Source organism: Ovis aries, chromosome 13, assembly GCF_016772045.2.
Source record: "Ovis aries strain OAR_USU_Benz2616 breed Rambouillet chromosome 13, ARS-UI_Ramb_v3.0, whole genome shotgun sequence".
NCBI lineage: Eukaryota > Metazoa > Chordata > Mammalia > Artiodactyla > Bovidae > Ovis > Ovis aries.
The window spans coordinates 6,954,714-6,978,324 of record NC_056066.1 but is presented as its reverse complement, the minus strand read 5'-3'; the positions used below and the strand labels follow the sequence as shown (position 1 = coordinate 6,978,324).

General features: G+C 39.6%; 1 protein-coding gene and 1 long non-coding RNA gene across 7 annotated transcripts in view; both read left to right on the top strand.

The window, feature by feature from the left end:
- Nucleotides 1–23,611, top strand: part of TASP1 (taspase 1) — a 273,068-nt gene that overhangs the window by 94,778 nt on the left and 154,679 nt on the right. The window lies entirely within an intron of this gene.
- On the top strand, nt 7–22,438 carry LOC132657543 (uncharacterized). The gene is made up of 2 exons (XR_009595896.1): nt 7–1,122; nt 19,890–22,438. It is a non-coding gene; the product is annotated as an uncharacterized LOC132657543 (long non-coding RNA).

Below are 23,611 nucleotides of genomic sequence, written 5' to 3'. Positions count from 1 at the left end.
TAATAATTAATGTATCATAATGATATATTTAGTTTGCATTTAGATATATAAGTTTCAGAATAGTATGACCCAGTAGAAATATAATGCATGCCACATATGTACTTTTCAAGTTTTCCATAGCTACATTTAAAAAAGTAAAAAGAAACAGGTAAAATTAATTTTAACATTTATTTTATTTAAACTAATGAACCCCAAAGTCAACCAATGAGAAAATTATTAGCGAGCTATTCTCTTTTTTCGGTATTGTCTTCAAAAGTAGTGTATATGCCACACTTACAGCACGTCTCAATTATGACACTAAATTTTCATTCAAAATATTTGATCTGTATTTAATATCATAAAATTAATAGTTGATAAGGTAGGTTTACATAACAGGTTACATTACAAGCATATTTAAAACTTTCCAATAATTGAATTGAATATCTGTTCTAAAATTAAAGTTAATTAAAATGCAATGAAACTAAAAATCTAACTTCTTCTTTGTCCTCACCATATTTTTAAGCACTCAGTAGCTCTGTGTGGCTCCTGGCTGCTGGTTTGGTCACTGCAGCTCTGGGTGAAAATGGCTGTTCAGGGTGTTAGGGGAAATGTATATATTGGATTCATGTAGGTTTCTTTGCATATTCTAATTGCATGTATCTTTCTTGTTCTTAAACATTCTTTGTTTGCATTTCACGCATTTGTGTGCCATCATGAGTCCGTGTGTGGCATTTATTAGGCGTTTGAGGGAATGGAAACAAGTTAAGAGCTGTAACAGTCTTCCCCACCCACGGCTTCAAGGTCAGTCAGCACTCAGTTCCTGATCTCATGTCACATCAGCATTTGATAAGCCTGGAATCCCAGTATTCTTTTTTGATTAGCCCTTCTGTAATTGCTTATATACTGACTTACACTTTCTGTCATAGCTGGGTGTGGTTTACTCACGTATGAATGCATACGAAATTGTCTCTCGTAGTGAGAGACATGTTTTACCAAGTTCCTTCGGGCTGCTGTGTGGAGAACAGGGGCAGGCCGGAACAGAAGTGAGGAGACCAGCTGCACAGTTTTTACAGTTGGGAGATGGTGGCGACTTGGACCATGGATGATGGAGATGGAGAGAAGTGACTACCTCCAGGATATATTGTAAGGGTTCCTATAAAGGGCAGAAATTACCGGTGTCTAAAAGACTGGTGAGATAGAAAGGGGCTTAAAGGTTTTAGTTTTAGCCATTTGAGTACTGACATTTCTTAAGGTGAGGGGAGTTAGAGAAAGTATGATTTCATGGTGATAGAGGTGGGAAGTGGAGAAAAAGAACTTTCTTAGTCCATATCCCCTTAACAGACTCAGATTAACCAATCCATTTTATTTTCACCATAAACATTTTATTGGATGCCAAAGTACCCTAAGCCCCTGAAGCTAATAGACCGCTTTCAGTGTGCATTGTTCCTCTACCCTTTTCAGTTGAATTTTGTGCCACTAAGAGTCTCATTATGCTCTTGTTTTCTATTGCTCTAGTTACATAGTTCTTCAAGTCTCCTGTAAACTGATGAATCAGTTCAGTTCAGTTCAGTTCAGTTCAGTCGCTCAGTTGTGTCCAACTCTTTGCGACCCCATGAATTGCAGCATGCCAGGCCTCCCTGTCCATCACCAACTCCCGGAGTTCACTCAGACTCACGTCCATCGAGTCAGTGATGCCATCCAGCCATCTCATCCTCTGTCGTCCCCTTCTCATCCTGCCTCCAATCCCTCCCAGCATCAAAGTCTTTTCCAATGAGTCAACTCTTCGCATGAAGTGGCCAAAGTATTGGAGTTTCAGCTTCAGCATCAGTCCTTCCAATGAACACCCAGGACTGATCTCCTTTAGAATGGACTGGTTGGATCTCCTTGCAGTCCAAGGGACTCTCAAGAGTCTTCTCCAACACCACAGTTCAAAAGCATCAGTTCTTCGGCGCTCAGCTTTCTTCACAGTCCAACTCTCACATCCATACATGACCACTGGGAAAACCATAGCCTTGACTAGACGGACCTTTGTTGGCAAAGTAATATCTCTGCTTTTCAATATGCTATCTAGGTTGGTCATTGAGCTTAAAAAGAGAGTTGTCTGCTTGAGAATCAAAGGGTTGTTTGTTTGAAAACTAATTTGAAAAAGCAGAGTAGGTCTGTTAAAATAGAATTATTTTTGCCATAGAATTAAGTTGGGGCAAGTCAGTTATAAAAGATTGAGAAAAATCATAAAAATCTGGAAGCATTCTGTATTCAGAGTGTGTTGTTAAATGTCTTTATATTCCTGTTCTATTTTAGATAAAATTTGAAATCATAGGACAATCCAGGGTGTTATAGAAAGATGATATGGAACATTTATATGTGGGCTTACATTCAGAGAAAAGGCTTTGGTCTTATATTAAAAAAATTGGCTAGTGAATGAATGAATTGGTTTTGTGTTTTAATTAAGGAAGGGCATACTTATAATATGTCCTTTTTTGTGATTCTCGACTTCACCCAGAGGATAGTCAGGTTTTGAAAACTTTAAGCAGCCGCTCATCAACCTGGTTGAGAGGATTTCCAATGAAAAGCTTGAGGTGGCAGCAGGAGACAGTGACTGTGGAGTTGGTTCTGTGCGTCTGAAGCTTAGGGGTAGGTCAGGAGGGAATTTCTCATTCGGAAATTATTGCCATTGAAAGGAATATAAATCCATGTGGCCAGATGAGCTCACTGAGGAGTGAGTGAAGTTAGAGGTCTGAAAACTGAACCCAGGGCCAGGCTGACATGTCTACATTGGGAGGAGGAAAAACCAACGAAAGAAAAAGATGGAACAGCCAGTGGGATAGAGGGCCCCCCAGGAGAGAGCCGCCAGGAAGCAGAGAGCAGCTCAGAGCCAGTCGTCAAGAGGTCAGATGCTGCTGAGAAACAGGAGGCGGGCAGAGGCCGGACCTCTGGTCTCAGGACCTGGTGACTGCAGACCTGGGTGAGGACGGTCTCCCTGACGGAGGACTGTAGACCTGCTGCTGAGGTGCCATCAGGAGAACATGGTGGAGATAATGCTTTCAAGAAGTTTAGCTGTGGAGTTGGAAGCGGGGTCGAGACACCTTACTGTTTTCAGTGACCTTCTGTGAATTCAGTGATAATTTAACCTATGAAGTCTCCGTTTCCTTATTTTTAAAATAGCGATAGTTAAAAATAGAAAATAGTGATATTCTGCTTCTATGGCTGTTAGGAAAAACAGAAGTGTCGAGAGATGATCACGTGCTTGGCGACTGTCACTCACGGAGGCCCCATCATCTTGCCTTTGCCAGTTGTTTGCCTTCGTCTTTAATGCTGCTCAGCCAGAAGAGAAAGAAGCTCCTCCTCCAGGTGGAGTCTTGCAGTGGAGAAGGGGAGGGTGGTAAGGGATGCTGGCCGTGGTGGGTACAGAGCTGGAGTTCAGGCATGATTCAAATGGCGTGGTTTAGACACCTGAAATGATAGGAAAATGTTTTTAGTATTCAGAATGTTTGAACTTTATTGTGTAAGAAGCACTGTGTTTTGACATTGACCTACAAAAATGACTCTGATCGAGCTTCTGTCTTTAGGGAAGGGTGCTGGCCACAGGTTTTGTCTTACAGATGTTTGCTGCATAACCTTGGCAGAGGTGATAAAAATGCTCCCAGAAAGAACAGGCTACCAGATAAGGAGCCATTGGAGCAGAAAATTACAATTTTTGAGAGGAAGCATAGCAACTTTTTAGAGATGTGATGGAAAAGGGCAAATAGCTGCTTTCTAAATCAACCTGTATTTAGTTTATTACTCCCTGTCCTGTGTGTATAGTTTCCACATAGTTTTGGTTAGCCAGCATTGACTAAGGCCCAGTACTACTGTGTGTTGTGGCTACATAAAAGAAGCTGTGAGTTGGGTATATAAACATAATGAAAAGAATAGGGTTTCTGGTAACTTTGCTAATGTTCCCTTCTTTGGTTATTCAGTGTTGGAGGACATAAATATTGTCTTGAAAGGAGTATACAGTAGAATAAATATTTTTAAGCCTGATAATAAAGGAAATAAGTTTGGTGATTTTTGTTGCATTGATATTTCTCTTTTTTCTTAAGAAGGTAAACCGATTGTCCAGACCTTGTCACAGTACTAATTTTGTTTTTGTTGTTTAGTCAGTCGTGTCTGATTCTTTGCGACTGCATGGACAGCACTAATAGAAATCAGAGTTAAAGCAGGAAGAATATTTCATCAGCTTGCTACCTCAATCAGAGTATTTTTATTTTCCTTAGCCTCTGACCGTCTACACTTAGATTTGACTTAGTTTAAAATAAGAATGGTTAATCAATGGGATGCTTTTGACTGCAAACAACAACAAACCTGAGAGTGACTTAGGAAATGCATATTTGTCCCCCTGCTCCCTGGCATATAAAAAATTTGGAAGTGGGAGGGTTGCAAGCTTTCGTGAGCTCAGGTTCTAGTGATGCTGGAGCCAACATATCTGGGATTTCTCTTGGGCCTTTCCTCTCACACCTTTTGCCTTATGGGTAGAATATGGTTTCTTTAATTTGAGGTGTCACGTCTGCATTGAAGGTGAGAAAGTGAGACCATGGAGGGTGGGGAAGGGGAGACTAGTGCCAGATGTGTCTGTCACCTTTTTATCTGGGATGCAAAGGTTTTCCAGGCTCCCTCTCAATGGAGTCCTCTTTAGTTATTTATTTTGGTCACATGACTATTCCCAGCTGCAAAAGAGCCTAAGAAATTGAGTGGATTTTCCTAATTACTCTCTCTCAGCTCATGACTTGTCTTCCCAACAAAATAGTTCTTTCCTTGTCAAAGGAAAGGGAGGAGAGTGGTTATCAGGTAGGTAATTTATAGTGCATAGTGTGAACGGAGAACTTATTTTTGTCATTTTTCTCCCCACAATTAATATGTCCCTTGTTGCTTCAAACCAATACCAGCGTAAACAGCTAATCTACCCATAAATCAAATAAAACCCATTTTGTTTTCAATTTCAGAATACATGGGTTTATGATATAATATTCAAAAATGAGGAATAAATTCTGAGCAATTGTCTGTTCTTAGTAATTGGTGTCCCTGTTTCATCCATGCTTTTTTGTGTATGACTTAGCAGAGGAAACATGACGGAGAAGGAAAACATTACTATTTACCTGTAGTGCTGTGTGATACAGGGTAGTAGTGGTTTGCTCTCTGTTCCACTCCCCTCTCTGGGTAGACCCGGCTGTTCTGGATTTTCTTTTACCCCCTTCTTTCCCTTGCAGTGTATGTAGGCCGTCCACAGTTTGCATGATAGTGCTGGACCATGAGAATGACCATGCACGCCAAAATCATACAAAGGGATCTTAATGGCAAAAGTTAAACTTGTTCCATGACCTTTAAACGTTTCTGTCAAAACATTAAAAATTCTTTTATTGTTGGTTATAAATGCATAGAGAAACAAGCAAAAAATTAAAATGAATATTTTTTTAGTACACTAATTTAAAACATCAGAATTAGTGTTTGGTTTTTTTCTGTATAAAAAATTCCTTATCAAAAGTAGTTTAAACAGTGCTTGCCTTCCTGTCGTATAACTTACAATGTGGAGTGAGTATCTGATTATGTCATGGTGAATTGTCAAACTCCCTTTGAATTTTGGATCTGCTTTCACCATTTTATCTTTTGCTGTTTCCATGTTATAAGTGACCCCTCAGTTCCTTTAATGTCAAAGTTTTTCCAAGTGTTACTTCCTCTGTGACATCCTCATCCTTTTTGTCACAACTACATTCCTTATTTATATTGACCAATCTGTCTTCACTGAGTTCCTCTGATGTAGATCTAAAGTTTCTTGAATGGTGACAGTGTCAAAAATTCCGGTGGTCAACTATTTCTCCTGTAACTTCATTTACTTTTTATTGGAATTTCACTTCCAGCATTATCACTGCTTCTTTGGTCCACTTTCATCTTGGTTGTATAGTGTTCTTTGTAGATTATCAATTTTTTACAAAATGGCATGTGGATTTGTCACTGGGAGACAAGGAGGCAACACAGCTGCGTACTTGCAGTGCAGGCATCTCTCAGTGCAGGCATCTCTCAGTGCAGGCATCTCTCAGTGACAGACTTTGAATACAGTGACGTGATTGGCTACTGACAATGACGGACGTCTGTGCAGTTGACAGTGATCTTTGGACTGAAGAGCTAGTAGTGAAGTTCATACTTAATGCAATTACTCACAGTTACTGTACCATGTAATTGAGATTTGAACCATGTTGTTGAGTGACATATTATTTAACTGAGCTGTGATAACACATTTGTCTGTGTCAAAACCAGAACTGTTGGTCCTGTGGGGTTTCCTTCAGTCTCAGTGCAATACTCGTGGTGCGGTTGAGTGCGGTCCTCTGCCCTTTGTGACTCCCACACACTGGCGTCTGCGCTCTCCCCTGGCAATGTTGCCTTGGACTCATTGTTGTTAGAATGCAGATCCAGGATTCTTGTGGTATATGTGATGAAGTGATGACATGTTTTAAATTTATCTTTTGTTTTGATACAAAAAAATAAAAGGTAGTTGTGTTAGCATCAATCTTAGCATTTTTGAGAAAGGAAACTTTGTTTTGGAATGAAGTGCTTAACTCATTGACCAATAGCAGCTCTTAGCTGGAGCTACCGGACTGACTGAATTGTTACATAACCTTGTTATATAAAGGAAGGAGGTGTTACCAAGAGGAGAGATCCATAGGTTGGGAAAACAGACTCAATGCCCAGGATAGTCTAGATTTCATAAATATCAGTTTCAAACAGCTAGCCCTGGATGTTACTAGAAGGGGCTTTCATTCTTAGAGTATTAAAAGAGGTTGGGGGTATTGTTTGATCTCAACATTTTTGATGTTTCAAGCCTTTTTTTTTCCCCCTTTATTTTTCACAAGCATATTGTCAAAATAGTTTCCATGTCTTTTCCTTTAATAACAGATTTTACAGTTGAATGTACATGGAATTCTTTGCCTCCTCCCATCACTTTTACAAATAATTTAAGTTTTCAATTAATTTCATAGATTTTTAGGTATAGCAGTACTTGTATAGGGTGGGGAAATGATAGACAATCAGACCTTTTCCATTATGTGAGTATCCTTCATTCTTCTGTTTCTAATGAATGAGTTTAGAAAGGCTTGAATGCTTTTGTACAGTGTTGTGTGTTCAAAACCACTCTAAAGAGATGCTACAACTTTTAATTTTGTGTTCTTTAGCCACCACATAGGGACATCAAATTGGCCACATGTTTCAGAAAGGAAATGTTGGGCCTTGCTTTGTGTGCTTCATATAAATATATTCTATTCTTTTGAAGTATATTGTGGGTAACATTTTTCCCTTTTATCCACCATCTTGAAATTATTATGTAAACGCTTAACTGTATCATACTAAATCACTGTATTTTTTGGGTGAGAGGTAGGTTAAGATCAAAGAAAATAAATGCATGAAAAACAACATATTTTCCTCAGATTGTTCTATTTGTACTTGTGTACATGTCTGTGTATTATGTGTGTAGGGAAGGAGTAATTAGTCTTTTGCAGAAATTTGCTTGGTCTGGAGTCCTATGGTGTCTCTCAAGAAGATGGTTAATGTGTAGATATATGAGTAAACAGAAGTAAGAAACTCCTTTGCCTTCTCTTTTACATAAATAAGTATACTTCATATATTTAATTTTTTTCTATAAACCTATAAATTCATCCTGTGGAGTGATTATCTTCTATTTGAAATTATTTCTTTGAATTGTAAGTAATACATTAAAATTTATATTTTCTTGTCCTAAGATTATCTTGATTACTGATTAAGCATATAGGACTTACATGTAAATCAGAAAGTAGGTCAGTAACTTAGTTGCTTCTATTACTAGATTACTACCACCTCATTCATTGACATAGGTTATATAGTCTGATGAGCAGTATTCCCTTTCAATGTAAATTGATGGAGTTTCTTTAAATACTTACGGTTTGTAGCAGTTTATGCCAGTTCATGAATTATCCATATCCAGAACTTTCAACCCTTGATAGCCGGGCAATATTTCAGAAAAAGTTTCTAAGTTCTTGTATAAAGATTCAGTACCTAGTAGGTTGGATTTCTTCCCAAATCTTCCTTAAACCCTCATGAAACTATGCCTTAAATTTACACTGAGTTTTAAAATTATAAGTGAGATTAGTGAGGCAAGAAATCAATGTTAACAGACTGTAACTGCTGTTTTTATTTTGTAAGGGAATGTGGTTTTCCAGGAGGCTTATTATAGGTTGACATCAGATGTTGTTAGACTTGTAAATCTGCCCTCTGTTTTGAGTATCCATCAGCTCTGTCGAGCCTCCTGTACATTTTGATATTTAACCAGAATCATAGGAGGGGAAAATCAAGGTATTCCTTCATTGTCATTGGGATAATCTTAGCTGACCTTGTATATAATGTTCAAATTGTCATATTATAGCTTTCCTAAATGGAAATTCCTCCAGTGAATGGACTTTCATAGACGTCTTCCTGTCTGGGAATCGGTTCAGATCATAATGTTAACAGCATGAGATTCTAAGTCAGAATTTCTAAATATGTCCTCATACTGTATCCCCATGTGTTAATGACCTGAGTTGACCTGTCACAGATGTAGTGGTGTTAACACGTGTGTAGCCAATACACGCGTGTGTTAAGGCCAGCAGAATAAACCAGCACATGAAAAGACAAATGTGTATACACTGGCACACATACACACACATAGTCAATAACAGGGATGCTTTAAGATCTGAAGATAAGACCCACTGCTTAATTAAGATGAAGGAAAACTCGAGTTTTCAAAGTCCTGACTGGCCCACATCTTCTGTAATCAGCCTAGAACATTCCGAATAAAAAGTCGCAGGCCAGAAACTATTCAAGAGCCGAGGCTGGGATTACTCAAGGAGTGGAGGCAGTGGTGCCGGCTGAGATGGGTACAGAAGACCAGGAGACGTCTGACCTGGGCCAGTCCAGAGGCCTGGGGCAGATGGGGAGCCGCTCTGGACATCAGATTCCTCAGCCACACAGTCAGCGTGTGGTACTAGCTGACTGCCGTCTTTCCGTGTGACACTTCTCTAACATATTCTCATTGGCAAAACAGCGCTTGTCCAAACCTCTTGATCCTCTCATTGAGAGACTCTTTATTCTAGTGTATGCTCAGCCTGGCTAACTGTTATCTTCATCCGGGTAGTGTGTTTTTGTTTCCTTTCGGCTGTACTGTGTAGCATGTCCCTGCCCAGGGATTGAACCCTTGCCCCCTGCACTGGGGGCATGCAGTCTTAACCTCTGGACCACCAGGGAAATCCCCATCTGGGTAGTTTTAAATCTACTGGTAGGAGGTTCTTAGGCTCTACTTTCAATTTACTAAATGAAAATCTGCAGGGATGTGTAAGGTATTGGGGCAGAATTTGAGACTCATTGCTTTTTCTGCCTAATATGTCACAGTGGGCCTAGAAAAGTGCCTGCTCAGTAGTCATTTCTTCAGTGAACATAGAATGTTTTAGAGGAGTTGGTAGTTACATGACTGCATTCAGTTAAGTTCATGTCCACTCCTCCTCATTTAGCTCTCCTCCAGGAAGACTAGAGTTCTTTTCTCCTTTTACCTGATTCCAGAATTTGTCTCCAGGTCATTGTCTATTTTTCAACAGGCACCAGACACAGTGCCCATGAAACTGTGTTTGAGTGAATGAGCCCAGATTTTTATTTCCATCCCACTTTCATGCCCTGACTTTGCCAGTTGCTTATTACACGTCTCATGTCTAGCTTAGCTCAGCAAGTCTAGAGTCAAGGTTCATCACTGTCTCCTGCATGACTGTGGTAGCATCCCAATCCATCTGCTGCTGCCCCTTCCAGTCAGTTCTATACACAGCATTCATGGAATCACTTAAAAGTGCAATTTGACTTTGTCATGACCCTGTTTAAACTCTTGAGTCACTTCCAGCTGTACTTAGAAATAAAGTACAGCCCCTTAACAGATCCCACAGGGCTTGATAGGAGCAGGTGGCTGTCTTCCTTTCCAGTCTTTTGTTCTTTACTGTCAGGAGGTCACACTGTCAAGATGCTGCAGGAGGCTGGGCCTTTGTCCTGTGATTCCAGATCCTGGAAGTTCTGCTTTCCCCCTCCCACCTGTCGTTCAAGCGGTCATGCAGCTCCAGCTGCCTCTCTGAGGGTGCCTGCTTGCTGTCTTTCTCCTCCACTACAGTGCAGGTTCCAGCAGGACAGGGACTCTATCTGTTTTGGTTGCCATGGTTGCTCAGTCGCTGAGTGGTGTCCGACTCTTTGCCACCCCATGGGCTGCAGCAACTAGGCTTCCCTGTCCTTCACTATTTCTTGATGTTTGTTCAAACTCATGTCCACTGAGTTGGTGATGCTGTCCAACCAGCTCGTTCTCTGTCACCCCCTTCTCCTCCTGCCCTTAATATTTCCCAGCATCAGGGTCTTTTCCAGTGAGTCGGCTCTTTGCATCAGGTGGCCAAAGTATTGGAGCTTCAGCTTCAGCATCAGTCCTTCCAAGACATATTCAGGGTTGATATCCTTTAGGATTGATTGGTTTGATCTCCTTGCTGTCCAAGAAACTCTCAAGACTCTTCTCCAGCACCGCAATCAAAAGCATCAATTTTTCAGCACTTAGCCTTCTTAAAGGATGGTCCAACTCTCACATCCGTATGCATGTCTGCTGGAAAAACCAGAGCTTTGACCATATGAACCCTTGTTGGCAAAGTGATGTCTTTGCTTTTTAATATGCTCTCTAGATTTCTCATAGCTTTCCTTCCAGGGAGCAAGCATCTTTTAACCTCATATTATATAATATATATAATAAGTGCTCATTAAACAATTGATGATAAATATAGGTATTATTTTTTGTTTTGTTTGTTTTATTTTGGTTGCTTCTTTTTGACATGCCTACCACTCTTAAATCTATACCATTTTTTTCCTTGATGACTGGATGGTTGCAGTATCTTTCTAACTGGCCTGCCTACTTCTAGACTCTCCCCATTCCTCTTTAAGTCCGTGTGTTACCCCAATATACATTTCCTTAAAAATACCTGCATTGGTCTTATCCTTCTTTTGGGAGAAACTTTAATAGAATCTTTGCTATCTGTAGATTAAAACCCAGTGTCTTTAGCTTGACTTTATAAACCCTCTTCAAACTTGTACCCAACCTACTTTTCCACTATTTCTCTCCAGGAATAATCCCCCCCCCCGCCCCCGCTACTACCAGTTACATCTCTGTATTTGGTTTTTTATGAATTTGCTGAACATTCTCATTTCTAAGTTTTGCTCATGTCTCTTTCTCTTTGTGGAATAAATGATAATTAATAATGGAATACCTGCCACTTTGCCTACTGAAATTGTAATCCAAGCCCTTCTTTAAGAACCAGCTCAAATGCTACCCAGATTAAAACAAATTCCTTTTTTCTATTTAGTACATGTAATGGGCACTCAATAAGTGCTTGTTGAAGCACTTTGCCATTTTGAGAGTGATGTGTGTTGTTATTTTATCTTATTCATGTAGGTATATAGAAGCATAAGCATTTTTTTTAATTCCTATCACAGTGCCTTAAAAAATACCTATACTCAATTAACATTACTAATTTAAACACCTACAATCAATGATTCTACTATAAATTTTGAGAGTAATGCATCCGTTATTTTCTTTAATTGTAAGTCTTATAAGTTTGAATCTTCTTTCTAATGTTTCAAGCATACTGTTAGTCCAAAACTCTACCTCACTTTTAACAGTAAGCTTGTGTTTGGGGATGTAATGAAAGAAAAGTTAGGTTGTCTGGAAACAGTACTAATAATATTATTCAGTAAGTGAAGGAAGTGATTGTAGGGAACTAATATCTCAGAAGCAACCGACCACTCCAGAGTTGAGTCAGGAAGTGTCCACAAGGGGGCGTGCCCATCTAGCCATCTAGAGAAATGTGACCAATTTCCACTTCTGCTGCTGCGGCGGCGGCGGCGGCGCTTCTGTCGTGTCCGACTCTGTACGACCCCACAGACGCCAGCCCACCAGGCTCCCCCGTCCCTGGGATTCTCCAGGCAAGAACAGTGGAGTGGGTTGCCATTTCCTTCTCCAACTGTTATGCAGGTAAAAATGCCTGTTTTACAAATGTACTCTTAAAACACGTCTTTTTTTTTTCTCCCCCTAGGAAAAGGAATGAACCTTCACCACCACAAAAATTCCTACCCATTTTCTAGCACTTGTTTATTTTGGTTGTGTGATTTTCCAAGGAGCGATAGGGGATAGAATGGAAATGGGGATTACCTTGCGGGCTAAGACGGTCTATGAAGCTTGTGGTTGTGCTTGCCCCCTCCCCCCCACATTGAGAGCATTTTCGTTGTACAAGCGTTGTCATCTCTTCTGTGGTCATTTTATGTTTTTAGTCAAGGGATAGGCAGTGCTCCATTTTCACTGCTTCACCGATTTGTATCAACTAAAACTTTGAGGAACTCACCAGTAAGTGACCTGGAGCACAGGCTTTGAGTGGCCTTTCCACCGGAGGTCACGGCCTCTTGGGATCTTTAGTTGTTCTTCGCAGTACCTGTTTTACCTTGACTTCATCGTTATCACCAGCAAACATTTATTGAGTACTTTTTATACACAGGTTTTCAAGTAGGCTTTAGGGAATACATTGAGAGGCCCTGACCATTTTATGTGATCCAGAGGAGTTAAGCAATAAAGGAAACTCATATCAAACTCATTTGGTATGTGGCAGAAGAATGAAATCATCCATGAGAGCTGCAGGGATTAGCAGGATGGAGAAAGTCACTCTGAGCACATGGTAGGCTTTATGCAGAGCTAGAGTTTAAGCTGGGCCTTCCCTGGTGGCTTAGATGGTAAAGAATTTGCCTGCAGTGTGGGAGATCTGGGTTCAATCCCTGGGGTGAGAAGATCCCTTGGAGAAAGGAATGGCTGCCCATTCCAGTATTCTTGTCTGGGAAATCCCATGGACAGAGGAGCCTGGCAGGCTACACTCCATGGGGTCGTAAAGAGCTGGATATGACTGAGTGACTAACACTTTAGTCTTTGGGTCTAATGTCTTGGCTAAAGATTAGGGCTTATATAACTGTAGAGAGAAAGTGAAAGTCCCAGGTTTAGAAGAAGCCTGTGAGAGGATAAGCAGGTTACACTACAGAGTTTCTGTAGAACAGTGTTTTCAAACCCAAATGCTCAGAGGGGCTGGGCAGGTAGTGTGAACATGTGAGACCATCCAGAGAGGTGGCGTGGATCAGTACATGATCCAATTTTCGGTATGCAGAAACCAAACTACAATGCACCAACTTCTGACAAACGTTTCTGGTCAAACCAAACTCTGGTTTTGGCATTCTGTAATGCCCCATGGGGGCACGGCAGTTGAAAGGATTCAAATGTTCACAGAATTTGGCAAAGTGAAATAGGCCACAGGGGAAATAAGTCCAAAGCAAGTCCCCCTGAACATCTATTTGCACTGACTGTACTTGGAAGCAAATGAGAATATTTTGAAATATGTGTGAGTGGGGCCTGTCCTGCGGCTATTTGCATTAAACAGGCTTTGAAGTGTTGAAAGTCTCTGAAAACATCATTGGAGTTAATTTAAATAGTTTCAGAATTTCTGAGATTTAGTACTATCATAATTAGTTAGATTGTATTTTACATTCTAAACTATACTTAACTCCTTCTTATTCTTTGTAATTCTTTGATTTATCTCTAATTTCTAATAAGATTTTAATCTATTGAGGAACAAAAGGAAAATAAGTATATGGGCATTTTTGCCTCCCTTTTGCTTTTTAATATGCTGATCTTTAGTTGTTATGTATTTATGATTTTAAATAACAGTTTCTATTTTTGTGAGTATACTCATATGTTCAAATGAATACTGCTGTACTTAAAAAAATTTCACAACACATGAAGTAACTTGTTACTTTGTTACTAAAGTCAGTATCAAATATTGTTCTGAAGTCTGAAGAGGGTGGAATTTAAATCCAGGTTAAATGACCCATCCCAACTGTCATGGTGTTTCATTGGCAGGAATAGACTCCAGATTGTCCAAGTTACCTTTGAGTCCTTTATCTGTTATTCCCCACTGCTTTAAGAGTCAGTTCAAAGGCCAGTGGAGCGCTGGTATTTAAAAGAAAAAGTGTAATTTTATCCAGAGAAGGTACATGTAAGTTCCGAAATGAAAGAGAGACCAGAGGTCCAGACCACGGCCAGGTGTTCCTGGAAAGAGCCAAATTGGACAACTAAATTGAAAAAGGTTGCCTGCTCTTATTAAAGAGACTTTGTTGCTGTCTATTTAATTAGCAAAGCCCTAGCTCATTTATTTATGTGTTTTTTAATCTGCCCACGTAATGACATTCATAGCCTATTAGTGTGTGTGCTGGTAGCACGTTGCACCATCTCTGTGGTTGAAGTCCTTTCATATATGTGCCTCTTGGAGGTGAAACTGCCAAATAATCTTGATTTCCTCCTCCCTTGAACTTGTTTCCCAGACAGCAATGATTGAGTTTAAGACAGTGAAGGATGACCAGCTCTCCAGTAGAAAAAGTAAAAGCTAAAATAGTTAAAGCTAAAATATTATATGAATACTAATTATTTAGAGCTTTTAGGAAAGCAATCTGGAATTAAAGAAACTGAACTGGTTAGTCAAATGCGAGGAGTGTGATCTGGTGCCAGATGGTTGATCTAGGGGATGAGAAGGCGGTAAAGAAGTGTTACCAGAAGAAAACATCGAATGGTGGAGTGTGTGTCCAATATAAAGATATATCATCTCTTTGTGGATAAAGTGAGAGGCTTCGTGTTTCATAAGAAAAGCCTTAGAAGTTTGTTTTGAACAGTGGACCAAAGGGCACGCACAGCCTCCTGAAATAAAGATCACTTCCACATTGTGAGAAACGAGTCTGGGCTTCAGTTTGGTTATTATGGGACCGGAGAAAGATTTCTCAGCAGCTGTTAAGGATGTGCTCTTGGGACAGAACTCATTTAAGAGTGATGTGCAAAAGCATTATATTTAGGGAAGATTGAAATATGAAATGATCAGAGAAATACAAGAAGTTAGAGGAAAACTGCTTTGGAGTGGCTGAGCCTGGATCATGCATAAAAAACTGAGCAAAAGGCAGTTTCAGAAGACAGAAAGTTTGAGTTATTGATGAGGTGCAATTAAAAAGTGTCACGACACTTGGTTTGTTGCTGCCTACAGGTGGATGAGGGGCAAGACAAGCCGCAGAGGAACCTAGAAGAAGCCAGTGCATGAAGAGGCTTCCAGAGAGGGGAGAGCTGCTGGGCTTAGGTTGTGCTCTTAGCGCCAGGGCCCCTGTGTGTTTGGGAGGCGATTCAGGAGACCTCTTTTGGGGTTTCCGAGACCTTGGGACTTGGAGAAGCGTAGGCTTTCTCTGTGGGGCAGGATAGGGGATGCAGAGTGAGTCAGGAACGCCACCTGTACCATGACATCTGATAGTGTCTTCTGTTAACTGCCAAGAGCCAAGCCTCCCCCCGGAGGAGAAGGCGGGAGGCTTGGGCCCTGCTGAGCCGGAGTGCCTGGAGAAAATCATTGCCTGTTCAATTTCATTCATTCAGTTTGTCCATTCAACAAGTTGTTCAGTCACAGAACGGATTTTGCCCTTCTTTCTCCTGTTTATTTAGTTTATTTCCCTTTTGGATCTTTTCATTTAGTGTTCATTCCTCTTTCATTGATTTTTCTTTTTTTTCTTTATTTTTTAAATTTTTATTTTTACTGTATTTTACTTTACAATACTGTATTGGTTTTGCCATACATTGACATGAATCCACCACGGGTGTACATGAGTTCCCAAACATGAACCCCACTCCCACCTCCCACCCCATATCATCTCTCTGGATCATCGCCATGCACCAGCTTCATCTTCTGTTTTTTCTCCTTGTGTTTATCTTGTTCCTTTTCTAATTTGTTTAGTTGGACAATTAGGTTACTATTTTGTTTCTTTTTTAATATCAATACTTTGGGTATTAATTTCCCTCTCAGTGCCACTTTTATCCCTCACAGGTTTTAAAATGCAGTGTTTCATGTCTATTTCTCTTTGGTCATGTAGCTTGTGAGAGATCTTAGTTCCCTGACCAGGGATTGAACCTGCGCTCTTGGCAGTGAAAGTGCAGAGTCCTAACCCCTGGACTTCCAGGGAATTCCCTGAAATGTAATATATTTTATTATCACTGGTTAATAAGTATTTTTGTTTCTATTTAGATTTCTTATTTGATCCATAAGTTATTTAGCAGTGCTTTTTTCTTTCTTAAAAAATTTTATTTACCTTTATTGATACCTAACTTAATTGTATTGTAGTCAGAGAGTGTTTTCTGCTTGATATTGTTTCTTGAAATTTGTTGTGATTTAGTTTATGGATTAATGTATGGTCAATTTTAAAAAATACTTATTTGTATTTGAAAACAATGCTTTCTCTCTAATTGGAGCAAAATTCTGTGAATGCCTAAAGTTAAGCCTTTTAATGTGCTATTCAGACCTTTTCTTTTTAAAAAATTATATTTATGGCTGTGCTGTGTCTTTGCGGCTGCACGTGGGCTTTCTCTAGTTGCCGCGAGCAGTGGTTATTCTGCCTCGTGCATGGGCCCCTCATTGCAACGGTTCCTCTTGTTGCGGAGCCTGGGCTCTAGAGCGTGAGCTCAGGAATTGCAGCTTGCAGTCGCTAGAGTGGGCTCTCAGTAGTAGTGTCAGACTGACTTAGTTGCAAGGCGTGTGGAATCTTCCGGGACCAGGTATTGGACTCGTGCAGTGGCCAGTGGATTCCTACCCACTGTTCTACCAGGGAAGTCCCCAGATCTTTTATTTCTTACTGAATTTTTGTCTGTTTGTTTGCTTTTAGTCATTTTCCTTATTCATGGTTAAGAAAAGTGTGTTAAACTATCTCGTTATGTTGCTCTGTTTTTGCTTTATGTACATTTGAGGCTATTTTTAATTTTAGGTACATACGGATTTAGAATTACTATATGGCCCTGGTTTATCTAAACTTTCAGTATTTACCACATCCTTTAATCCTATTAAGGTTTTGTCTGAAAACTGATGTTCTTAATGTTAATGTAGTCACATTGTTTGGGTTGGTCCCTCCTGGGTGTCTCTCTTCTCCCTTGTCCTTTTGCTCTCAGCTTTTTCACATCCTTATTTTTCAGGTGTATTTGTGATAACATAAAGCCAGAATTTTAAAACCCCAGCTTGATCTTCTAATAATGTGCTGTTTTTTTTAAAAATAGTTGCGCTTTTTTGGTTGTGCTGGTCCTCACCGTCACTTGAGCTTTCCTCTAGTTGCGGAGAGCGGGGCTACTCTTCAGTCACGACGCGCAGGTTTCTCATTGCAGTCACTGTGGCTTCGCTGCTTGCAGCTCCCAGGCTCTAGAGTGCAGGCTCAGTGGTTGTGGCGCGTGGACTTAGTTGCTCCTTGCAGTGTAAGATCTTCCTGGACCAGGAGTTGAACCCATGTCTCCTGCATTGACAGGCAGATTCTTTACCGTTGAGCCACCAAGGAAGCCCAACAATACACTATTATTAGTTTTGAAGACGATATTAATTTTGATTTACATGCATGTTTGCCATTGTATTTGCTTGCCCATTCCCTTTTCATTCCTGAGTGTCCTTTTCCTTCTTGGATTATTGTCTTAGTCCTTTCAGACTGCTGTAACAAAATACAAGAGACCGATGGCTTACAAACGGTAGGAATGCGTTTATCACCGTTCTGGAGGCTGGGAAGTCCAACACCAAGGCACAGGCAGATTTGGTGTCTGATGAGGACCTCCTTCCTAGATGGCCATCCCTTTGCTGTAGCCTCACATGCCAGAAGCGGCATGGAGACTTCTCGGGCTTCTTCTGTAGGCATATCTCATGCGTGCAGGCTCTGCCTTCATGACCTAATCATTTTTTGATGCCCTACCTCCGATACCATCACTGTGGGGGTTAGGATTGTAATAGGTGAAATTTTGGAAGGGCACATTTAGATCACAGCAGTCATTTTCCTTTTTCTTAAAGTGTATTATTCATTTGTCTATTTGTTTATCCATTCAACAAATATTTTTTGAGTACTTAGGTGTCAAGTCCTTTTCTAGTGAGTAAAACATACAAAGACTACTCCTTTGTGGAACTTCTAGTCTTTTGGAGGAGTTTGGCAGTTTAAATATTATGAAAATAAATTTTATATTTTAGAAGATACATATTGTGGAAAAAAGATAAAGTCGAGCTAAGAAAAGAATATTTGGTGTGCTCATGACTAGGTGGTAGGGAGTATTAGGAGGAGGTCAGTTTGCAGAATTCACTACAGTGACCCTTTAGGACTTCAGTAAGTGTAGGTCTCTTGGTGATGAACACATTTTATTGATTTATAAATGTATTTGTCTTATTTTTGTTCCTAAAAGGTGATTTTGTTAGGTTCTAGGTTCATAGTTACTTTTCCGTGAAAATATGCCACTGCCTTCTGGCCCCCCTGGACTGTCGGAAATTCTGCTGCCGCTCCACCGTCGTAAGCTTTCCTTTCTCTCTGGCTCCTTTCCTTTTTCTCTGGATTCCTGGAGATGTAGATTCTTATTTTTCATCCATTGTGGGGAAATTTGAGCCATTTTCCCTTTAAATATTTTCACTTCTCTATTCTTTCCAGTTGGGAGTACGTTAGATTTTCATTCATTTTACCATCTCTTCCTTATTTTCCATCACCCCCCCCTTACAATTGCAATCAGATGTGCATTAAATGTTATATAAATATAGATGTGTTAAGCTATTAGGAAAAAGTTGAAAGATTTGATCATGATCTGACATTTCAAATCCTGTGTTGTGTACTCAAAAATAGATACATCAGCTGTTGATTTGATTAAGGTAAAACAGTGAAACACACGTAATCTTAAGTGTATAATTTGATGAATTTTGATATGTGTATTCATCCATGTAATAAGATCTGACATTGCTACTATGCTAGAAAGTTTCTTTATATCCCTTCAGAGTCCACACCTCCCTCCCAAGACAACTATTTTTCTGATTCTTTTTCACCGTAGTTTTACCTGTTACAAATAAAACTTCAGACAATTGGGGTCATATGTTATGTACTGTGTTGTGGCCAGCATCTTTTACTCAACATACATCTAAAAAATTATCCATATAGTTGCACATATCACTAGTTCTTTTCTATTCCTGTGCGGTCTTCCACATTGCCGGTATCGCATCTTGTGTACCTATTCCCCTCTTGATAGACATTTGGATTATTTCCAGGTTTCGACTATTGCAGTTTGGCTAAGGTGTTATAAACATTTTTGACAAGTCTTTTGTCATATATATTTTGCTTTCTCTTGGGGTCAATAAGCTTCCCTCGTAGCTCAGTTGATAAAGAATCTGCCTGCAATACAGGAGACCTGGGTTTGGTCCCTGGGTCGGGAAGATCCCCTGGAGAAGGAAACGGCAACCCACTCCAGTATTCTTGCCTGAGAAATCCCATGGACAGAGGAGCCTGGCGGGCTACAGCTCATGGAGTCACAAGGAGTCGGGCACGACTGAACAGACTAGCAGTTTCAGTTTGTCAGTTTGGGGTAAACACTTAGGGATATAGTTGCTGAGTCATAGCTAGGAGTGTATATTTAATTTAGAGCTAAATTTTTTTGAGTTAGAATTTTAAAATTGTGATTAATATTTATTACAGAAACACAAGAAGCCAAATTAGATATATTCATCATTATATTTTTAAACTGATTTTAAGTCATTGAGATGTATTCTATAAGTATTTTGATCAAATGAATGCAATTTAATAATCTAGTTAATATTATTTTAAGGAACTTGTTAGAATTATCTCTTTCTTAAATTCCTCAATTTTGATTTCAACTCCAGTATATCTTAGGTTGCTATTCTTAACCAGTCATTATTATGAGTTTGAATTAAATACTATTAGACGACATACGAATAAGAATAAAAATGTTTTGTGGCTTCCAGATGGCTCAGTGGTAAAGAACGCACCTGCTGCCCGTGCTGGAGATGTGGGTTTGATCCTGGGGTCAGGAAGACCCCCTGGAGAAGGAAGTGGCAACTGTCTCCACTGTTCTTGCCTGGGAGAGCCCATAGACAGCAGAGCCTGGTGGGCTACAGTCCATGGGGCTCACAAAGAGTTGGACACAACTCAGCGACTGAACAACAGCAGCAGCAGCAATGCTTCCATTGTAGCTCAGTCGTGTAACAATCTAAGTCAGGAACATGTTTGTCTGACCTCTACCGTCACTTACACATGCTCATTCAGCACGTACACTGAGGCTCCCAAATGGTTCCGCTTTGAAGAAAACAATCCCATAGTACGTTATATGGAAGATTATCAAAAATACAAAACAAGACACTGAGATTAGAACCAATGCATTTTCCACCTTTAATGTTGCAGCCCCAGAACTCTGTGTAGGAGTTCTGCCAGTTGGAAAACATTGTCCTCTGCTACTTTTGAGAGACTGGAATTTTTAGGTAATCCTCTGGAACTTTGTTATGATATGAATTTATAATTAAAGCTGTAATTCAGATATATTAAAGCCCCTTAAAAGCATGGTAAACACACTTTATTTTTATTTTGAGCTGAAAATGTTTCTGTTTACTTTTGGTGAATGATTTAGGGAATTAATAGCAAAGATTTCTACAAAATAAACTTTTTTTCTCTGTTGTAGATATGTTTGGCACTAATCTGTGTAGTGCTGCAAAGATTTTAATGTATATTTATTAAGCAAAGAATAAAGGATTATTTAAAAATAGACATCTTGACTGTAGCTTTACAGAAACATCATTTGTAGTATTGGACATCAGAAGGGGGATTTTCTTAAGAGAGAAGAGAAAAGTCATTGGATATTCTTATATCCAAATTTTCCTTGGTTTCAGCTAAGCCAGACACATGAAAGCAGATAATTCTGGCTAAGTTCTCCTTTGTTTATACACAAGGCTGATATACTCGGAGCCCACGGAGGCCCCACTATTGCAGGGGACTGGTTTTAGGAGCCAGATGTGGAGCCCGGTCTAGGTTCCTGGGCCCAGATCTATCATTGCATCTTTAGGATGCTTGAAGGTGGGAAAGCTTTATGTTGCACTTACTGTGCGGAAGGTGTTAAGTCAGCTGTGCTTTTCAAGTGGAAGCTCAGGCCGATTATAATGCTACTCAGCAGCCTAACAAGGGTGCCTTGGGAAGACTTGATATCTTAAAAATAAAGTGTCTTTCTGTCTTTATTATTATATTAGGATAATCTCACCATACATCAGATTCAGGATGCACTTTTACACTCGAGATATTATTCTTGTATTTTATCTGTTTGATACTTGAGTAATTCTGTACAGAAGAAACCCTGGAGGAGGAAATGGCAACCCACTCCAGTGTTCATGGGATTCTGTCCAAGAACCCCATGGACGGAGGAGCTTGGTAGGCTATGGTCCATAGGGTCACACAGAGTCGGACGTGACTGAAGCGGCTCAGCATGCATGCACTTGTGCATATACAGAAGAAAGACCACGTTAATGAGATAAGTAACTGATAGATGGTGTCTCTTGGCAGGTTTCAGAGTTAAAGTGCAGGTTAGAGACTTTGTTTTCATGTGGAAAGTATCTACGTTTTGTTCTAAGGGATTTATTAGTTTATATGTGGTACTTTATTTAATTCTTACAAAAACTATGTAATAGCCATCTCCAATTTGGAGTGAGAAGAATGAAAACTTTTGACATTAAGTTCAACAGAGATGACTGGATCATTGGTTACTTGTAGAAAGTTTTATTTGTCTTTTCCATGACACATGGAATCTCCGTGTCAACTTTATACACGTGTTTATTTCTGAACAAGAACTATAATTAAGCCATTACTTTTAAATAACAATTTTATCAAATAATTAATGCAACTAGTGTATTTCAGTCAAGGAAATACTTGTCTGTGTGTATCTATGTGATGCATATATTTCTGAGTATTTATGGAGTGTAAGAATATAATAGTAGCTCTATATAATAACAGTCATTGTATGTTTTTTAAACTTTCTAAGATTTCTTTTCTATACAAACGAGCTCAGTGAAATTATTATAGCCAAAATACCTCTGTCTTTCATTCGATTTACCTGCACTTCATAAAAATGCTTAAATATTACTTCATCATCTTTCAGTTTCCATTTCAGTATGTGAAATCTATAAACGAATTCTTAAATATTTTATGAAGTAATTCTGATTTTTGCAGGTGTTGCAAGCCATTAGGAATATTTAGCTTAATTTGGAACAGAATTCTCTATCTTTTGCTTGATTTTTCATTTTTGAAAAACAGATTATAGTAAATCCATCGATGTATAATCCTTCCATGTCTTTGTACAGTAAGGTTCAAGGGATAAAAGTTAGTCATGATATCCTGGTTGAAATGCTGAGAATTATTTTTACAGATAATTCATATCGTTGTGTATATGTTATGTGTCCCCTCAGTAAAATTCTGTTTTATAGAATGTTTGAGTAGGATCAGCAGTCACGGTTAATAAAAAAGAACTAATAAAGAATACCTTTTCCTGACTTAGTTGTTGCTGTTTTTGAGGAAGGTTATTCTACAGTGCCTTTTTATTTGTATGAGAGTAGAGCCTGGTGGGCTGCAGTCCATGAGGTCTCTAAGAGTCGGACACGACTGAGCGACTTCACTTTCACTTTTCACTTTCATGCATTAGAGAAGGAAATGGCGACTCACTCCAGTGTTCTTGCCTGGAGAATCCCAGGGACGGGGGAGCCTGGTGGGGCTGCCATCTATGGGGTCGCACAGAGTCGGACACGACTGAAGTGACTTAGCAGCAGCAGCAGCAGTCTGTTTCTAAAAGAACCAGTAAGATGGATAAGATCATGTTTTAAAATACTTTGTAGTATGTTCATGGTGGTATGGTCATGGCGATATGCTGCCAATTGGTAATGGAACAAGACAGAGCTTAAATCTTTTATGCTGACATAATGTTGGTCTTAGGTGGTTTAAGTTTCTCCTTCAGCAGACTTGTGCCTATAAAATTATTTGGCTTAGAATGAGTACAGCAGACATTTGGCTGGTCATGACCTATGGGATAGTATCAGACCTTGTTTCTCAAAGTAGAGTCCATGGACCAGAAGTCTCTTTGAACATGGGGTTGTCCCTGACTCTGATACAGACTTGGGGGTATGGGTGAGGATGGTGTTCTCAGGTTCTAAGACACCAGTGCCCAAGTTTAAAAATATATACCACCATGACCACAATGAACCTAAAGATCTATAATAGCCCTCCTTTAGTATACTAAAAAGGTAATTTTTCATGAAATTTTCTTCCCACTTCCTTTACTTCTGATTTTTATCCAGCAGTGTAAAGTTTGTCTGCCTTGCACAGGTGATCCAGAAATCTTCAAGGCAAGAGACAGCTGCTTGTGGTCAATATGTGTGAAATGCCTTAAGCATGTGAGGCCTGGAACAAGACCCAGAAACACAAAGATGGCTCCCAGGAATGTGCAGTTTTCTGCCATATGAGTGGCAACCATATTATTAACGTAGCAGAGAAGGGAGTTTGCCATCAAGTATCTCACAAGGAAGAAATTTTAAAGAAAACTGTAGCATGATCTAGTTCAAGACTGAATGTCACTCTCTTCATTTATTGTGGTGAATATATTACTTTTAGAAATTTTTGCATAGTATTAAAAAAATACAAATAAGGACATTTATTA